Source organism: Panthera tigris, chromosome B1 (genome assembly GCF_018350195.1).
Source record: "Panthera tigris isolate Pti1 chromosome B1, P.tigris_Pti1_mat1.1, whole genome shotgun sequence".
NCBI classification, from domain to species: domain Eukaryota; kingdom Metazoa; phylum Chordata; class Mammalia; order Carnivora; family Felidae; genus Panthera; species Panthera tigris.
In genome coordinates, this window is record NC_056663.1 from 148,604,012 (window position 1) to 148,617,487 (window position 13,476).

Genomic DNA, 13,476 nt, shown 5'->3' on the forward strand with positions numbered 1-13,476 from the left:
TTATTATTGACACATTGTAGCCTCAAACTCTAACGTAACATATAATCTTGTATGTTTCTAAAAGTTTTAATTTGCTCTAAACAAGGTTTAAATGGTATCTGGATGAGCCGGATTGGGATAAACCTTGTCTCAAGTCTGGTAGATATGTAGGATTGTAGAAGGATGGGCTTTCGAGATATGGGACTCAGGGCAGAGACATGAGACTCCACATAAATTTAAAACCTATGTCATTCTAGGGGCCCCTGGGTGGCTCAGTCAGTTGAGGCTCCAACTTTGGCTCAGGTTATGATCTCGTGGTTCATGAGTTTGAGACCCTAGTAGGACTCTGCGCTGACAGCTCAGAGCCTGCAGCCTGCTTCAGATTCTGTGTCTCCCTCTTTCTCTGAATCTCCCCTGCTCGTGCTCTCTCTCTCTCTCTCTCTCAAAAATAAATAAACATTAAAAAAAATATTTTAAAAAGCCCTACATCATTCTTTGTGAGGCAGTAGGAATAACAGGTAGAAAATAAGTGTGTGACAAAGGAACAAATTGAGTGTAGCTTCTAAAGAATTGAATTAGTTGCAGGGAAACTAGCAATCACATTCATCCATAGCAGGCAATTGGCAGGGGGACCTAAGGACAGGATCAGCTGCATATTATGTCTGAAATATGGTTAAAACTTGTTTGATACTTAACATTAAGCTAAACTCATACAGAACTAGAAAACAAGACCATTAAATTCCCAGTTATTGTTTTCTCTGAAAATGGTTTGTTTACTTGATAACTTGACTAACTATAGAATTTCAGGCTCGAAGGTTTTTCACTCAATATTTTCTTCATTTTTTTCATTGTAAGCAATATGTTGATGCAAAGTCTGTTTTTATTGTCCTGTAAGGAATCTATCTTTTCTCTCAAGTGGCCTCAGGATTCTCCTCTTTCACTTTATATTCTAAGATTTCACTATCTCTTCTCTGTATTTTTAATTTTGTATGGCCCTTGCTGACTCTTTGTGAGGTTTCATGTCCTTGTGCAGTTCTGGAAAATTCTAGACGATTCTGTCCTGAAATATTTCTTCTACTAAATTCTCTCTAAATCTAGCGAAGGAAGTTATACTTGATAGGGTAACTTAATAACTGGTCTGGCTTTGAATTCTCCCCATTCCTCTTTGTGCCGCTAGCCCTCAAGAACATTGCCCTATTTCTCTGCAGTAAGTGCCCATATTCATCTTTCTTGCCTGGAGGTAGATACTGCCATTTCTTATGCAGGATGGGGAGGAAGGAGATATGCATGGGTTGACCTGCCTGGCTCTTGCTTCTGTGGTACTCCAACTAATCATCCTACCAATTGTTTCTCAGTCTAGCTCCTTCTCCTGGATTTCATTATCTCTATTCATGGAACATGAATCATATATCATATGATATATCATATATCATAGGTAGATTAAACTATAGTTTGAAAATATAATCCTTCATTAAATGATGATGGAGAAGTAATGAAGGCAAACCAAGAGGGTATGGTTGATATATTAAAGTAGTTGAATTTTAACCTTATTAGTCATGACTATGGAACAGAGATGGGGAAGCATTCATTTAGATTTTAAGTTATTTATTTACAGCTTGATTAATACTATTCTGTTATTTTTCCTAATGTTTAAACATTAGGATTTAGGGGAAAGAATAGTTTTCTTCATGCCAAAGAACAGTCCTAAGAGGCCAAGTTTTTTTTTTTTTTTCAAAAATAATATTTTTAAAGTTATTAATAGAATGGACTCATCATTAAAACACTTCTTTTTAACTGTAGGTATTTGGCATGGAGAGCTTAGCTGTGTTCAACTTTGTTGATTTGCTCCTGCATTTGTGAAATTTATTTCTCAGTTCTTAAATATCAAAAGCAAATCAGAAATAAATTCTGGGAGGTCCTGAGTGGCTCATTTGGTTAAGCGTCTGACTTTGACTCAGGTCATGATCTCACAGTTCATGAGTTTGAGCCCTGCGTTGGGCTCTGTGCTGACAGCTCAGAGCCTGAAGCCTGTTTCCAATTCTGTGTCTCCCTCTCTCTCTCTGCCCTCCCCCACTCACACTCTGTCTTTCTCTCACAAATAAATAAACATTAAAAAAAAAGAAAGAAAGAAATATGGGTCATCTGGGTGCCTCAGTCAGTTAAGCATTGGAATTTGGCTCAGGTCATGATCTCGCAGTTTGTGAGTTCAAGCCCCACATTGGGCTCTGTGCTGACAGCTCAGAGCCTGCAGCCTGCTTTGGATTCTGTGTCTCCCTCTCTCTCTGCCCCTAACCTGCTCTTACTCTGTCTCTGTCTCTGTCTCTCTCAAAAATTAATAAACATTAAAGAAAAATAAACTCTGCATATACATGTATTTTGAGTTTTTATTGACTGAATATGTGTTTGACTGGAAGAGGCTTATTTTTTAAAAATAAATAGTATTTGTATGGTGCCTATCCTCATAGTTATTATTTTAAACCCAACTACATATCCTGCTATAACTCAGATCTTTTAACCTCTCAAAGTAATGAAAAATAAAAACTTATCATGTGATTGACTATCTTAAATCTTTAAGTATATCATGCCTTAAACAAAATGTCTCCTACTGGGAAGAAAAATTAACTTTTTTTTTTCAGGTTTGATATCAAGAACTGACAAACAATATGGAATATGGAGAATATACATAGGGAGTTCTCAGAAAAAATTCTTAGGGATTTACATTTTTTTGTTTTGAATATTTTTTCTTTTTTAAAAAAATGTTTGTTATTTTTGAGAAAGAAAGAGAGAGAGTGGGGGTGGGACAGAGAGAGCGTGAGACAGAGTATCCAAAGTTGGCACTGTGCTGATAGCAGAGAGCTCGATGCGGGGCTTGAACTCATGAACCATGAGGTCATGACCTGAGCCAACGTTGGATGCTTAATCAACTGAGCCATGCAGGCATCCCTATGTTTTGAATATTTTGATAAATAGCCCAAGGAAAGGTCCTCAGTTCTCAGACTGGTTTATAAAAGAGAACACTCACTGTCATTATGCTTCCATGAGCATTTATAGAAAGTCCTGTTCAATGGGATTTCTACCTTTTTCTTACATACAAACCCAAGTTCAAGGATGCTTCTCTGTTACTTGGAACCTGATCCCCCATGGTTCTCAGGAATACTGCCCTGTTGCATCATCAGTCCTTTCTTCATTCCTTTAACTTATTTCTCACTTGCTCCTTATCCTCATACCTGATAGAGAGTTTCTAAAATATTGACATATTTGTCAGACCTACTTTTGTCCTCAGCATACTCCCAAACCAACTTTTGCATCACAGATCTACTGCTGTGCCTCCCCATTGGCTTAGACCAACTGGAGGCCAGAGGACATAAGAATCCATTAATGGTGTCTATATGGGTCAGCCTCCCAGGACAAAGAGTAGGGTAAAGAAAGGTAGAAGGAGGGTAGAGGGAAAACAGCACATTCAGAGGGGCAATTAAAGGCACACCAAAGGCAGAGTAACTATAATAAAATATCTCATTTAGAGAGAAGAAATGGAAGAATGTGATCTCTTGTTAAGAGTATGCACCATAAAATCCATAAGAAATATAATTCCATTGCCCAGACCCTATTATATTGTAGGATTAATTTTCTAGTCTACTCATAGAGATTAGATAGATATTTTAAAAATTGTGTTTGACTCTCCAAATACATTCCTTCTTATTCTCCATTGAATAGCAGCACTCTGGTTTGAAAAATTGACCTTAGCTCAATGAGTGAGCCTAACTGGTATAAGGAGAATCACAGGGAGGGGAGAAGATAGGGTCAAGATACTTATCTCCTGGCTTCCTTTCTGCAAGTTTGCCTTCTGTGTCCCTCACGGAAGGCCACTGATCGTCTCAAGCCAAATCACTCTACATGACTCTCTCCTTTGGTAACTTCTGGTATAGGGGTCATAGCTCAACTGCTAAAAAACTCCAGGTTCCTACATCTTACCTTGTAATTCACACATCCATTCCTTAGTAAATAGTTCCTTTGTAAATACTCCTCCTTGAAGTTAACCTATTTAATTGTGCTATCTATTTCTTCTTGGGACCCTGATTGAAGAATAGGAAAACTCATCATCTAACCCACGGCTGACATGAGTCTGACTCAACTGTACTGAAGGAGATTGTACAGAAAGCTTGACCTTGAAGAACAGTTACCACAGGACCTTGTGAAGGTCGAATAGACAGGACTTAGTACAAATTCCCATTGGGAATGAGGTGGGTGTTTTGGGTGGCACATGGGTTGTGCTTGGTGAAGATATTTTTGGAGCGATAGGTATGTCTTTGGATATGTGCTAAGCAATTAAAGAGTAGATTGTAGTGAATATTCACTGTTGTTCTATTTTATGCCAATAAATTTAATTTTCTATTCATAAAATAATCTGAATTAGGACCCTTGCCAATTCAGCAGCACTATTTTATTAGAACAAAGGAGATGAATAGGACATAAATTAGCCTGTCTGTTCGTGAAATCCAAAATAATGGGAGTATTTGAGATTTTGACAAACCACCTCAAATTAAAGGCAAATAACCAGGGAAGTGGCACAAGTGCAAATTTAGTAGAGTACTGATATTTGCAATATTTATGGCTTAACGATGTTCTTTTAATCATGATACAGTATTTGATATGACTAGTTGACTATTCACACACAAATTATTGCCCCTTTTCACACTTTCTATACCCATATTAGGGGTCCTTGATAACAGATAAGAATGTTATAGCTCAAAGAAATTATTATCTATTCTTTTTAGATTATCCTAATCCTAATCTGGTAATACAATGCCCTTTTTGAGAAGATTGCATCCAGTCAAAGGATAGCTGGTTAACATGACATATCAAATTTAAAAACTCTTAAATGGGACCTTCTCAAAACCTACCTTTCCCTACAACAGCCAGAGTTTCTTTGGGGAGCACTATTTTCTGACACTTCTGAATGATGCATGAATATGCTGGGAAAACAGTCCTAATAAATCTCTTGCCACTGAACTCTACCTTTGCCTGGAGCTCAGTGAGGAGGAACTTTGCATGGCATCCCGCGTGAGGTGGCAGAATTGCTGTAGTATCAGGTTATAGGAACGTTTTCCTTAATGAAACGTGGTGCAGAGAGCAAAATGGAGTCTCTCATGTCAAGCAGGAGCCTGTGTCAAGCAGGGACTATGTCAAGTGATGATGCAAGCAAAGGTACTGCAGCTATGATATATCGCTGGGATCAGCATCAGCTGACACCCAGAACTGGTAACAAGCAGAAGCAAAGGAGGTTGGTAGGGGGCCCAAGACCGATTTAACTCCTTTTTAAAAGGGAAAGATTTTTGCAGCAAACTGTCAGACTCTTCAGACATGACCCCTCTATGTCTGGCCACTTAAAAAAAGCAACTGTGCCTGAAGACTCTGCTGGATTGATCTCCAAACAGAACTGAGATCCTTCACCACTTGAACATAATAAGCAGGAAATTCTGAGAGCTCATCCGGACTCAGACCTGGTCTTTATTTCAACTGTGCACCCATAGACTGACTTCTAGTTTGGTTTGTTAACTTCCTACACCCTTCTGTTGTCTTGTTTGTTGCGTGGTTTGTCTTATGTTCTGCTCTGTGTGATTAAACCAAGTTTAATCACATGGTGAAAGGTCATTGAGTTTGGAATCCTGAACCTGCTTTATAATTGTGATTGACTTTGCTTTGTGATTGAATAAAGCTGATGTTGTGGAAAGACACTACTCGTGTGTGTGCCTTCATAGCCTGCTCATGACAGGTGGAAACGAAGACAATGCCATCTAAAACTTTCCATGGATTCACAAGAAAGAACTGCTATCTTGGTGTCAAATCTTGAACTTAGATAAAATAATTTTGAACATACAGCTGCTATTTGTTATTACAGTGGCCATTCAGCAGATGGGCAGTTTGCCTTCAAAAAGGATACTGATATTGAGACCATGTCTTTAATAGAGTCACTGCTAGGGAACCTCATGCATTTAGCAGTACAAGAAGATTGCATAATACACTTTGGAGATGTTGGCAAGGTACAGGTACACAATGGAGTACTACACAGGCACTCAAAATGATGCTGAGGAATTGAATTTACTGATACAGACAGATGTTCATGATTCATCCTTAAGCAGAAAAAAGACTAAACTGCATGCTGTCAGGATAGTTCCAGCAGCAAGTAACAGAGCATCCAATTCAAAATGAATTCAAAATGATATATTTGTTTTTATAGCTAAAATTATTAGATTTATTCATTCAATTCATTAAGCACAGATGTAGGACGCCCTTCAGGGTTGGTGGATTCAGTGACCCAATGATGTTATCAAGGAACCAGGTGGTTTTACTTTGCACTGTCATCCAAATTATGCATCATCCTACAACTGATTCTCCAAATATGAGATAGATTCCAGGTGCAATTAAGAATTGCTTGCTTCCTCATTCATATTCAGATAGAGAAGTAAAGAATGGCTTTCATTTGCTGTAAATACTGGAAGAGGTACTTTTCTAGAAGTCTCTAGCAAATGTTTCCTCATATATCATTGGCTAGAATTACATCATTTGCTGGTAAAGGGACTGTGATTCTCTTTAGATCAGTCAGGCTCACACACTGAGTTAAGTAAGGTTGATTTCTGAAACCAGAGTGCTGCTATTCAATGGAGAGTAAGGTAGAATGAGTTTGGAGAGTCAAACACACTTTTTAAAATATCCATATAATCTCTATCTATGAGTAGCTAGAAAATTAATGCTAAAATATGGTAGTGTCTGAACAATAAAATTATATTTCTTATAGATTTAAAAAAATTATCTATCTCTATGTATAGATAGTCTAGAAAAATAATACTACAAAATGGTGGTATCTGGGTGATGGAATTGTATTTTTGTACATTTTCTTCCTTTTGCTTATCGGCACATTAATTTATAACTAAGCACCTTAGTTTCTTTACATTTTTAGTATGAGAACTTTCAAATAAATAAAAGAATAAAGGAAATAGTATAATGAAGCCTCAGAGTATCTATGACCTAGTTTCAACAATGATCAATTTGTGGCAAATCTTGTTTTATGGATTGCCTTGTAATTGTTTGTAAGAAACACTTGATTTTAGTTAAAAAAAACTTAGGATCTAGTCACCTATTTAACATTTTCTCTAATTCATAGAATTCACCTTTATGCAAATCAGAAAAACCAAGCTACGGATAGCCCAATACTGTTCTTGTAAATTGCTCAAGATCCCTCTTGAATTGGGCCCAATGCATCTGAAAGTTTGGTTTTGTTCAGCATCTTACCCTACCTATGCTTCTCAGAAATTTGTACTGCTGGATCCCCAATATGAGGGGGAAAAGCATATGCCTCTAGGAACCTGGGCATACAAATGAAGTGTCTCACTGAAAGCTAGAGCTATTTTGAAATCTCATTTTTATTTGTAAAATCTGTGAATATTGGCATTTCACTCTCTATATATTTAACAGAAATAGAATGTTTTAATTTACTCACCATTGAATAAATCTGACTTAGTAGGAAGTTGGTCCATGTTGGTCTTATGGCTTCCTGTCCTCCAAGGCACCCTGACAAATACTCCTGTGAACACAAGGTCCTCAGTTTGAGAGGCACAGCCTAGGATTTCTTTTCATTTAAGACTCTGATTCTGCCATTAGATTTTTGTTTTCTTGACTGTGAAACTCCATTCTTTTTAAGGACTTTGGCTTGAATTTAGTCCTCTTGCTTTTTCTACCACAGACCTCCTCAGTTAGTGTGTCCTTTCCTGGGAAGTAATCCTCAGTTGCCAGCCCTATTGACTCCTGTCCTGGCCAGGCCTGATCCAGTACCCCACAAGAGGATGTTGGGGCCATAAACCCCAAACAATGCAACACTCATTCATTTAATAGATTTTTATTGAGTGCCACCTATGGGTCCAGCACTTGGGCAGGCCTTGGGAATACTGTGGTTAAACACAATCCTGTCTTTAAGGAGCCTACACTGTCATGGGGATACGGATGTACAGACAGTTACAAAGTGGGCTAAGAAGTACAACATTATGTGAAGTACTGTGTCCTATGAAGCACAGAGCAGGGTCCCTTAAGTGGCTCAGGAATGTCTTCCAAGGGGCGCCTGGGTGGCTCAGTCGGCTGAGCGTCAGACTTCGGCTCAGGTCATGATCTCACAGCTCGTGAGTTCGAGCCCCGCATCGGGCTCTGTGCTGACAGCTCAGAGCCTGGAGCCTACTTCTGCTTCTGCTTCTGTGTCTCCCTCTCTCTCTGCCCCTAAACCACTTGCATTCTGTCGCCGTCTTTCTCAAAAATAAATAAACATTAAAAAAAAAAATTAAAAAAAAAAAAAAAAAAAGGAATGTCTTCCAAGAATGCAATGTAGTATAATGACAGGAAAGACAAGGAAGGGAGTGGCTAGGTGGTAATTTTCTATATTTGAAAGAAAACTTAGTCTTATACAACCATGCAAAATGTTTTCTGAGAAGTAAAGGGATTGTTAAAAAAGAATTCAATATGGGAACTTATTTCCAGGGTTACTGATTACGCTGAACCAACAAGAAGGGACTGGCACAAAGAGTTTGATCACTTAGGGGTATGGATTAGGAAAAAAAAATTGTATTTCTTTCAGATGGAGTCTTTTTTTGGGTGAACTGTAGTTCAGTTATACAGTTATAACTGTAGTGTGTATTTTATCCGTCTCAGTACTTTTGCTCATGAACTTTCTTTGTTATCCTGGTGAAATCTTCATTATTTGTGAGTTTTTGGCTTTCTGTAAAATCTCTGCCAAACAGAATCAATTGCTCCCTTGTCTCCCTTCCCTTAGCCCTTGTTTCCATACCGCACATGGAGCATCTTCATTTGCCTCTCCTGCTATGTCTTCCTGCCAGTGGAAAGCAATTGATCATTCCACCTCTAACCTCAGAACTCAGTATAGCACTTAGATACAATAGATATTTTAACAAATATATGGATTAAATATATTCAAATTTTATTTTATTTTCATAGTCTACTGATTATTTTGATCACTTTATCATTAAAAGTCTATACTATCTCAGGATTCAGAAATTTTAGGTTTATTTTCTCTTTCTTGTTTCTCAATACAAGAATGAGGTATTGGTGGTGACATTGGCATTTGTTCTGAAATTGTCTTGATTGGGTGAATATGATGTGAGACTCATTTCCTACTGAGTAATTCAGCAACAATCATTCCCAATCAATGGTGAGCTCCTTTAAGGTGGAGAGAGAGGGATAGGCCTCATCCACACACAGTGGATCAGGGCTGGGTAATAAAACTGAAAGAGAGAACAGATGAAGAAAGGCCTGTGCCTACCCTTTCCAGGCCCTCTATGGATGTATAGCCCTGCACCTCAAATTACTTAGGCAAAAGACTGTTTGATGTTTAGACTTTTATTTTCCAACTTTAGCCCTCCTTTCTTTTCCATTTCAGGTATATATCAGACACAAATATACTATAAGTTGACTCTTGACACTGGATATTCACCTTGAAATATTTTCAGACCATGAAAAAAATGGCACATCCATTCTGACAGCCTGTTTGGGGGTTCCAGTTTTAATAATTTACATCCTATACTTCCAGAAATTCTACACATAGGGCAGGGTCTCATTATCATTTGTGTGTTTTGTTTTAACTTTATTAGGCCCAAACAAACTAAAAGTCACTAACAGGTAGAAAAACATATCACGGTAGTATATTAGGATTTGGGTTGGTAACAGGAAGTTGTGGCTTCCAGAGATCAAAATAGCCTTGTTTGTGACATTAAAAGGAAATCAAAAGAGTTGTTCATCTTAGGTCAGGTTTTAAACAAGTAGAACAACATATTTTATGATAATATTTCTGGTCATTCTGTAAATACTTTTGGGTGAGTCTGCTGTTCTAGGCATTATGCTAGATGCTTTGAAGAATAAAAGATGAATAAAAACAAAATTATTTCCTTAAAAGAGACTGCAATAACAGTTAGCCTTTCCATTCATTATGAACAAGATAATTTTGTAACTCCCAGAGGCATTGTGCCAAACACAACTTGCTAGAACTTATTCGGTCATCGCTAGGTTCTGCAGTCCAATTTTGATTAATTTAGCACCACTTAACCTCCTTTAACCTGGACACTTCTGGTATTAGAAATGTCAGGGGCTCCTGAGTGGCTCAGTGGTTGGGTGTCTGACTTTGGCTCAGGTCATGATCTCACGGCTCATGGGTTTGTGCTGACAGCTCAGGGCCTGGTGCCTGCTTTGAATTTTGTGTCTCCCTCTCTGCACCTCCCCCACTTGCATTCTATCTCTTTTTTTCAAAAATAAATAAAAATTAAAAAAAGTCTTTTATATTATCATCCACCAAATAATTAATATTGTTAAATATTCAGTCCTATCTCTTTTTTTAGAATGAGGCATTACATAAAAATACAAGTAGGTAAGTTTAAAAAAGAAACCAACAAAGACATTGTATCTTTGACTGGATGTTGAGTAGTGATTGCCTTCCCACAGATAATTTAGATAATTTACATATATTCTTTTTCTGGTTAGCCTTATAGATTCAAAAGGGGCAGTCTTTCAGGTCTTGAGTTTAATTACTTATCAAAAATACTTTAATGCTGGAAAACCACCAATCTAGAAGTTAAAAATGCACTATTAAAGTATGGCAGCTAACAACCCAGCCTATAACCTAGAACTAGACTGATTGGGCTTAAATCCCAGCTTGGACACTTACCAGTGTGTCACTTAGGTTGAGTTATTTAAGTCCTGGCAAAACAAAAATGAAAAAGGGGCACCTGGAGACTCAGTCGGTTAAGCGTCCCACTCTTGATTTAGGCTCAGGTCATGATCTCACCATTAGTGAGATCAAGTCCCTCATCAGGTTCTGCACTCGCAGCACGGAGGCTGCTTAGGATTCTGTCCATGTCTCTTTCCTTCTCTCTCTCAAAATGAATAAATAAAAATAGAAAAAACAAAATCAAAACCAAAACCAAAAAACAACCAAATAAACAATAAACAAGTGGGGATACCCAAACTAAAAACTTCTGCCCAGCAAAAGAAATCATCACTAGAGTCAAAAGGCAGCTTATAAAATAGGAGAAAATATTTGCAAACCACTTATCTGATATAGGGTTAATCTTCAAAATATATAAAGAACTCCTACAACTCCAGCAAAAACACTAATAACCTGATTTTTAAAATGGGCTAAGAATTTAAATAGACATTTCTCCGAAGAAGATTTACAAATGCTTCCCCCCCCCCCAACACACAAAAAAATTCTATATCAATATCAGGGAAATGCAAATCAAAACCAGAATGAGATATCACCTCAAGCCTGTAAGGATGGTTATTATTAAAAACAAAACAAAACAAAACAAACAAACCAACAAAAAATATTGGTGAGAATGTGAAAAAAGGAAACTCTTGCACGCTGTTGGTGGGAATGCAAAATGGTGTAGCTACTATGGAAAATAGTATGGAGTTTCCTCAAAAAATTAAAAATAGAACTACCACATGATCCAGCAATCACATTTCTGGGTATTTATCCCCAAGAATTAAAATTAGGAGTTTGAAGTGATATTAGTACTCCTATTTCATTACAGCATTATTTACAATAGCTAAGACATGGAAACAAATTAAATGTCCACGAACAGATGACTGGGCAAAGAAAATGTGGTATATAAAAACAGCATTTTTCACAGAACTAGAACAAATAATACTAAAATTTCTATAGAACTACAAAATACCCCAAATAGCCAAAACATTTTTGAGAAAGAGGAACAAAGCCGGAGGTTTAAATTCCAGATTTCAAAATACACTGCAAAGCTATACTAATAAAAAAAAAAAAAAAAAAAAAAAAAAAAAAAAAAAAAAAAGATGGTAGTGGCACAGAAACAGACACACAGGTCAATGAAACAGAATAGAGAGCTCATAAATAAAACCACATATATATGGTCAATTAATCTCTGACAAAGACATAAAAATATACAATGAGGAAGACAGTCTCTTCAACAAATGGCATTGGGAAAACTAGACAGCTACATGCAAAAGAATGAAACTAGACCAATTTCCTACACTACACACAAAAATAAACTCTAGCTGGGTTAAAGACCTAAATGTGAGATCTAAAACCATAAAAATCCTAGAAGAGAACACAGGCAGTAATTTCTCTGACATTGGCAGTAGCAAATGTTTTCTAGATATGTCTCCCAAGGAAGGGAAACAAAAGCAAAACTCAACTATTGAGATTACATCTACATAAGAAGATTTTGCACAGTAAAGGAAACCATCAACAAAACAAAAAGGCAATCTACTGAATAGGAGAAGATATTTGCAAATGATATATCTGAGAAAGGGTTTGTATCCAAAATATATAAAGAACTTACACATCTCAACACCAATAATAATAATAATAATAATAATAATAATTTAATTAAAAAATGGGTGAGGACCTGAACAGGTAGTTCTCCAAAGAAGACATACAGATGGCCAACAGACACATGAAAAGATGCTCAACATCACTGGTCATTAGAGAAATACAAATCAAAACCAAATGAGACATCACCTTATACCTGTCAAAATGGCTAGAATGAAAAACATAAGAAATAACAAGTGTTTGCAAATATGTAGAGAAAAAGGAACTCTTGTGCATTGTTGGTACGAATGTAAACTGGTGCAGCCACTGTGGAAAATAGTATAAAGATGCCTTCAAAAATTAAAAATAGAAATAGTATATCATCTAATAATTCTACTATTGGGTATTTACCAAAAGAAAATGAAACATCAGTTTGAAAAGATATGTGCATGCTATGTTTATTGTGGCATTATTTACAATAGTTAAGATATGGGAGCAATGTAAGTGTTTATCTATAGATAAATGGATAAGAAAGATTGGTACACACACTCACACATGAATACTATGCAGCCATAAAAAAAGAATGAGATCTTGCCATTTATGACAATGTGGATGGACCTAGAGGGCATTATGCTGAGTGAAAGAAGTCAGAGTGAGAAAGACAAATACCATATGATTCCACTCATATGGAGAATCTAAAAAACAAAACAAATGAATAAGCAAACAAAAAGCAGAATCAGACCTATAAATACAGAGAACAAACTCATGGTTGCCAGAGGAAAAGGGGTTGGGAGGATGGGAAAAATCAATGAAGGGCATAGGAGATGCAGGCTTCCAGTTATGGAATGAATAAGTCATAGGAATACAAGGTACACACTGAGAATATAGTCAATGATGTTGTAATAGTGTTGCATGGTGACAGATGGTAGCTACATTTGTGGTGAGCATAGAATAATACACAGAGTTGCTGAATCACCAGGTTGTACCTTGGAAACTAATGTAATGTTATATGTCAACCATACTCAAAATTTTTTTACACATTAAAAACTTTAAAAAAATTAAAGAGGTTATACTAATACCATCCCTTTTGCTGAGATGAAATAAGTATTCATATTTTTAAAGGTTATGGTGTAATATGTTTCCTGATGAATGTGTTTTCA